We start from the raw sequence: 6,922 nt of genomic DNA on the forward strand, positions 1-6,922 counted from the left end.
GTGCCACAGGGGTGGGGTGGGGTGGAGGCTAAAACACTTCCACTGGAATCTCAGCAGGCATTAGCCAGTCAGCTAGGAAGAGAAAAGCGATTGCAGCCACACCTAGCACATGGGCTCTTCTCACTCTCAGACCGGGCCATTTGTGTAGAGCTTTGGGGACAAAAAAGGGGCGGGGGGGGGGGGGAGCAGAGCGGGGCAGAGCCAGGTGTGCCCACTCCCCCCTCCCAACCCAAACCAATGGGGTAACAACAAAACCAGTTTGCTGATGATAAAATAAGGCCCTCACATCTTTCCAGACGGATCCATCTGAAAGGCCCAACCGCTCTGGCCGCTTCCGCCGACCCACTTCCTCTTCCAAGGACTGGCTACGTTGGTTGCGTACCTTGCCCAGCAAGACACCCATGGACTCCTACTGCCGCTCACCCACCGACTTCATGGACACCCCCACGTGGCCGGGGCATGAGTGAGTGACAGTGGTGTTGATCTTGGCACCCCCTAGTCCACAGAAGAGCAGCAAAGGCACTCTGGACTCATGGGTCCCTTTTTCCTGGACCAAAGAGGTAAACCTTCCTTTTTCTTTTGAAAATTTTAAAGAGGGGTGTGTGTGTGTGTGTGTGTGTGTGTGTGTGTGTGTGTGTGCATGTGTGTGTGTGTGATGTATGTTTTAGTATGAATGTGCAGGAACATGTTACCTGCGAATGTGCAAGTGCTGTGTGTTTACATGGGGGCCAGAGCTTGGCGTGGGCGCCTTTCCTCAACTGCCCTCCCACTTCACGGTTTGAGACAGTCTCTCACTGAACCTAAAGCTCGTGATTCGGGTAGGCTGCTAGTCAGTGTGCGTCAGGGATCCACCGTACCTGCCCCTACCCCCAACTTCCCGGCACTGGGGTTAGGGTGTGCATTGTCACACCCAGATTTCTATCTGGTTCCGGAGATTCAGACCCAGGTCCTCCTGAGTGTGTGGCGCTTTACTGACTGGACCGTCTCCCCAGCCCGAGGGAAACTCTTGTCAATATAAGTTTAATTGATGGTAAACTAACTATCACATAAAATTGCCCCTCCTGAGCACCTAAGTATTTAAAGCATGCCCTTCAGTACTCACTCTGCTGTGCCACAGTCACTACCCAGGGCCCCTTTCCACCTTGCAAAACCAAAACAGTACCCAGAAGCCATTTCTAATTCAGCCCACACTGCCTGCCTGCTTTCTCATCTGTGGCTGTGAAGACAGAAATGCCCCACATCTGTGGGATGGCACAGTCTGGGTTCTGTTGTGTCCTGAGGTCCATCCCTGCTGTAGCTTGGGTCAGAATCTGCCTCGTAGTACAGATAAAATATCACCATAATCTGGCCACCTTTGGGTTGCTCCCACATGTGTGACTCTCTTGCTGGCTGTGCATGGGAGTGTGCAAATGTCTCTCTGAGACTCTCCTCTCAGTCAGGAGGGAACATTTGTAACCCTAGTGGTCCTGCACTAGCCTGGGGGGAGGAGGCAGGGCTGCAGTTACCAGCTCAGATTTGCAACCCTACTGGACTGGTTTTAAATCTTGATTCCAGCTCTTACTCTACTTAGGCAATGCCATGAACACTTGGAGGGCCCTTGCCACATGCCACAGGGCCCTTCTAACCACATCACACAGGATCAGTGTGCACGCGCTCACTGAAATTCTCTAAGGTCAGTGCCATCACTCACCCTGCTTTACAGAGGAAGTTAAGCTGTTTATCTGGATTCAAATACGAGAGAGAGCTGAGATTTCAACGCAGGCAATCTTGTCCCAGAACCCATATGACTACAGCAAATCGAGTGATGGTCATCCACGCTTGAGTCAAACCTGGCCCTGCTGCAGCATCTAGATGGAGAGCTGCGGTCCCAGGCCAATGTAGGTAAACGTATTTATTACATCTCCATGCTTTCCTCCTGCAGAGACTGGATTTCCTAATTGTCCTATAGTGCGCTCCACATCATGGGGTGAACAAGAAGAAGAACCCAGGGTTCCAACTTCACTAGCCCCACCCCATGCCTGTTCTCTTGACCAGTGATCGCTGCGTGAATCCCTTTGTAAAGAATGAGGAAGGGCTGTGGGCAAAAATCTTTCAGTCTCCAGTCCTTCCAGTGAGCTCCTCAGAGCTGAAATTCCAAGGACATCTGGCAGCGAAGCAATCAGGGGAGACCTGTGGAGAGAAGGAAGAGGAAGCTGGTGTAGGCTGGAGATGAGTGTGTGCCTGGGGCAGCCGCAGGAAATGGAAGAAGGAAGAGAGGAATGGAAGGGCGGGGAAGTATCTCTCTAGAGATGAGTGTCATCCACATTAAAGCATTCTGCTAGTCACCGGGAAAAGAAATAGAACCCTTTAAAGATTATAAACAGTTTCAATTTTAGACTCTTTCTTTCTGAACACAGCACCAAGGTAAGGCTGGCCCACAGGCCCACATGGGGCTCCGTTCGTATTTGGGTTAAGCCAGTTGAGAAGTAGAATTCCTAATTGTTTGTTTTAAGCTGGACATGGTGCCACCAGCTTCCAGTCCCAGAAGTCACAAGGCTGAGGCAGGAGGGTCACAAAGCCAGACTGGAATACATAGTTACATAGTGAGACCCTGCCTCAAAAACAATTTGTTTGTTTATTGTTTTTTCTCTCTCCCCCCCCCCCTCTCTCTCTCTCTCTCTCTCTCCCTTCCTTCTTTTCTTTCTTCCTTTTTCTCATATACTCTTTCTGTGGTACCAAGAAATAACTGTAACAGACAGAGACGTTCCTCCTCTTGGGCACCCTGTCACAGACTCAGAAGCCCATCAGAGCTAAAATCAGGGATGGAACCGTCTGGACATATGGCATCCATCTCTCCTTGTTCCTTTCACCTCTCCCTTCTCCCTCTGGGGTCTCACTATGCATGTAGCCTCATTGATGGTAAACTTATGGCAATGTTCTTCCTTCCGTTTCCTGCATGCTGGGATGATAAGCATGCGCCCCCGAGTCTGGTTTCTTCGTTTCTCCTTTTATAAACCGTATGGGGGAACACCCTTAGAAGAGGGGCTGAGGCCTCCTGCGGGGTGTCTGCCTGCAGCCTCCTCAGATCCCGTGGCCTGGGCTTCTCCCATTCCTGCCCTCCCTGCTCATGTTCTCAGCTCTCTCCAGCTTTGCTGCCTCAACTCAGCCCTCCCTCGGGGGATGTTAGAGTGTTAATATGAAGTGTCCTCTGAGGGGTGTGTGAATAGCTGCTGGTACTGTTTTGGGAGGTCACAAGACCTTCAAGATGCAAGCCCTAGTAGTAGTAGTACTAGTAGATGTTGGCCACTAGAGTCAGATCTTGAGGGTTATAATCTATCGAGCCCTTCACTTCCTGGCCAGCACTGGGTAACAAGCTGCATACCAGCTCCCACCCCCATAAAGCAACCCCTTCCAACTCCAACCACCATGCCTTTGCCACCATGATGGGTCGCACCCTCTTAAGCCATGATTCAGAATACACACACACACACACACACACACACACACACACACACACACACCCCTCTAAGTTGTTTTTGTCAGGTATAGCAGTATAAAAATGACTGTCACAGGAGTTAGAAATTGTCTTGCTCCCCACGACAGCACAGCCTCTCATGGCCCACCTGAGACCTTGAGCTGCCAAGTTCCTGCCACAAAGAATGATGGTTCAGATGGACCCTTGACACCAAAGTGGCTGCTGGTCACCTCCAGATTCCACCCTGTGCATGCCTACCTCCTTCATCTTACCCAATGTATATCGGTCTTTCGGAAGCTATCTTCTGCTGCATGTGGTGGAGTACATCTGTAATCCAGTCAGGAAGGGGAGGGAGGAGGAGTATGAGTTTAGACCAGCTTGGATTTCATAGTGAAAGATCTTGTCTCAAAGTAAAACAAAAGCCTTTTACTTTTCTAATAGCAGTAAGAACATTTGCATACATACTCTGCAAAAGAGATCAGAAAAGACGGAAAATCAGCACTCACCTCCCCTGTCCAGGGACGGTTGTCATGAGCTGCCATCTTGGTAGCATAAGCCTGTGAGGGTTCCCCAAGCTTCAGATGCAGACACTGAGACCCAGGGATGCCAAGGAACTGCTCAAATGTCACCCACATAGGAAGGGGTGGGGCCAGGATCCAGGCAGCCTGACTCCACAGTTCTGGCTCTGAACCCCTCTGCTCACTTGGCTTTTTCCTGTCCTTCCATGACTCCAATCACTGGACCTCATGGAGCAAGTTCAGGAAGTCCCTCAAGGAGGGCTGTCCATCAGGACAGCTTTGGGCATGCGCCCTCTGTCCTTGGAAACAGCCTTTGTTCTGCATGAGCATCTACCAGACACAGGCAAGGGGGTCTCCTTTCCTACCCCTAAGAGTATCCCTGTTTCTGGGCTTCACATGCCAACACCTGCAACCACTGTACATATGCTCCACCCACCTAGGTGACTTTGGAGGCAGAGAGAAGCCCTCCAGGGAAACCTCTGTTCACACTCAAAAGCAGATCAATAGATGGCTCCATACCCTGCCTTAGCAAAAAAGGTCTCATTTCATGGTGTCCTCGCAGCCACTCAGACCAGGGACAAATGACTTTGAAGGTCTGTGAGAAGCAGAGACAGGAGAATTGCCACAAGTTGTAGGCCTGCTGGTCCCCATAGCAAGACTTAGGACAGAGTGAGACTCTGCCTCCCAAGAACAACAGCAAGATGTTACTTGGGGATTTTAAATAAACTGACTGAGGGGTGGCCTGGTGGGACCTGGGACTAAACAGCAGATCCAAGTCATTAAGGCCAAGTCTTGATTCAGACTCCCCAAAGCAGACCCCATAAAGAGATCTGGGGTACAGTGGGCTTACTTGGGGAAGGAGGGAGGAATCTCAGAAAGCATGAGTGAATCAGGTCAGGGAAGGGAGCAAAGGCAATAGGGATAACAATGAGTGGGTTACCTCTGAGGCCAAGGGGCTTGATGCCCCCGGACCCTCCGAGAAGCAGGGTAGAACCAAGTTCAGGGTCAACCCAGGGAGACAGGAAAGCAGAGCTGTCTGTCCAAAATTTCCTACTCTTCATCTTCTGACTAAAGATCTAAACCCAGAGGGGCCGTATCCAACTCCTGTCTTCAAATAACTACATGGCCTGGATACATCTCTGCTCATTAAACATGTTCATCCCTCCCCACGAGTGCCTGGAAAGAACCATGGTCACTGGGGCTTTCTGATGTCTTTCTTCCCTCTGGTAAATACTAGTGAAAGATCTAGGGTGTGGACCTGGCAGATTACGTCTCTGGCCCTCAGCAGTAGCTCCCTGGGCCTTGGCTGATGTGGTGACAGATCATCAAAGCACAGCCCAGATGACCCAGGGTCACAGCTTTATGACCCGACCCAGGTCACAGCCCCATCCGGCTCACCAGAGCCAATCCAGCTAGGGCCTGGACTGAAGGATTCAACTTCCCTCCCAAGGGGATCTGAAGTGCAAAGGCCCAGCACGTGGACACCCTCTCCTGTTAAGTGTTCTTCCTTCCTTCCTTCCTTCCTTCCTCTGCCTTGCACAATGGAGAAAGCCCCACGTCGTTAATCACCAGGGCCCACGCTGCAGGACGCCCAAGCCTTCCTCGTAAAGCCCCATGGAAAGCAAAGGTTCTGTTTGGGTCCTGATTTGCTTCAGACCCAGGCTCAGAACTTGGAAGTTGCAGACAGAAAACAAAGGAGGAGGCAAGGGCAAGGTAAACTGAGTCTGTCAACATGTCACCATTGGGGATGTTCTACAGGGCAATTTCTTCCTCCCTCACCCAGAAGAGGTACTGGCTTCTCCCATCTTCAGCTTCCCAATGGGACTAACCACAGGCATGGCGGGTCCTTCAGCTTCCTTAAAGCAAAAACCAAGACTCTAAATCCAGCCGCAGGAGAGCATTACGCAAGCACACAGGCTCACCCACTCCCAGGGCCAACCTTGCTTGATAGTTATTTCTAAGTCAATAAATGGGGACCCACGATGCCCCCCCGGGGGGCATCTGCAGCAGCACCTTCAACCCCAACTTGAGGCCTTGCATTTCCTCATCACACTCTGGAGAGAACTGCTAACATTGGCTCATTCTTGTGTGGCCCTTGGAAAGTTTGTAGGTGCAGAAAGAGCAGGGGTTGGCTGGTCTGCCACATGGCTGGTCATACACAGAATGCTTCATCAGGGTTTGGTCACCAAGTGGATGAGCCCTTGACCTCACAAGGGGAACTCCAGCTCCCGAGAGGTTAGAATCATTCTTACCAGGAGGGAACAGTACCAACTCTGATTTGAGCTGAGTTCTTTGCCTCAAGGGTCAGTCACAATGTCATAGAACCCCATAGTCTGAGCTCTCAGCTCTCTTTGAAAGAATGGGACAGCCCACTGAAATTAAAGAATGTTGGGGTGCTTAAGTAGACACCATAGATAAGCCCCTGGTGGGTCTCCGGTCTCCAAGGCCCTGCCTTCTCCCGGGACCAAGCAACTTATGCTACTGTCTTTGGGTGGTAGGAAGAGAAGTCACTTGAGAAATGCCCAACTTCTATTTCATTTCCCAACACTAGTATTCAATGTCCCCTGAACTGCAGGGCCATACCTACAGATGCTAAATACAGTATGAGTCCCAGGACAGATGACATGACCACTGGAAGGTATGAGGCAGGTGCACTGAGAAAGTTCCTAAATGCTCACCCTGGGTAAATGCTGCAAGCCAACCACTGTGGGCAGCCAGAGTGAGAGGTCTCCAGCTCCTACCATTCCCCCACCCCACCCCAGTGCAGATAGATCACACATATATACAGTGTTGTAGCAGGAATCTTAAAAGGTCTTACTAATAAAATCAAACCTGAAGCCAGGTATTGGGGTGAATGCTGGAAGATCAGAAAAGCAGAATAAGCCACAGCCACCTCATCTGGCCAATCTCTCAGCTGATCCTGTTTCCTCAGAATGGAAGCCTCTGAGTC

At 50.9% G+C, this 6,922-nt stretch overlaps 1 long non-coding RNA gene across 1 annotated transcript; it reads right to left on the reverse strand.

Moving 5' to 3' along the window:
* Positions 1-1,638: 1,638 nt before the first annotated feature.
* Positions 1,639-6,073, reverse strand: LOC121829340 (uncharacterized). The gene is made up of 3 exons (XR_006072103.2): positions 3,961-6,073; positions 3,713-3,781; positions 1,639-2,169 (listed from the first exon to the last, which is right to left on the reverse strand). It is a non-coding gene; the product is annotated as an uncharacterized LOC121829340 (long non-coding RNA).
* Positions 6,074-6,922: the final 849 nt, after the last annotated feature.

This window comes from Peromyscus maniculatus, chromosome 5 (assembly GCF_049852395.1).
Source record: "Peromyscus maniculatus bairdii isolate BWxNUB_F1_BW_parent chromosome 5, HU_Pman_BW_mat_3.1, whole genome shotgun sequence".
Classification (NCBI taxonomy): Eukaryota; Metazoa; Chordata; class Mammalia; order Rodentia; family Cricetidae; genus Peromyscus; species Peromyscus maniculatus.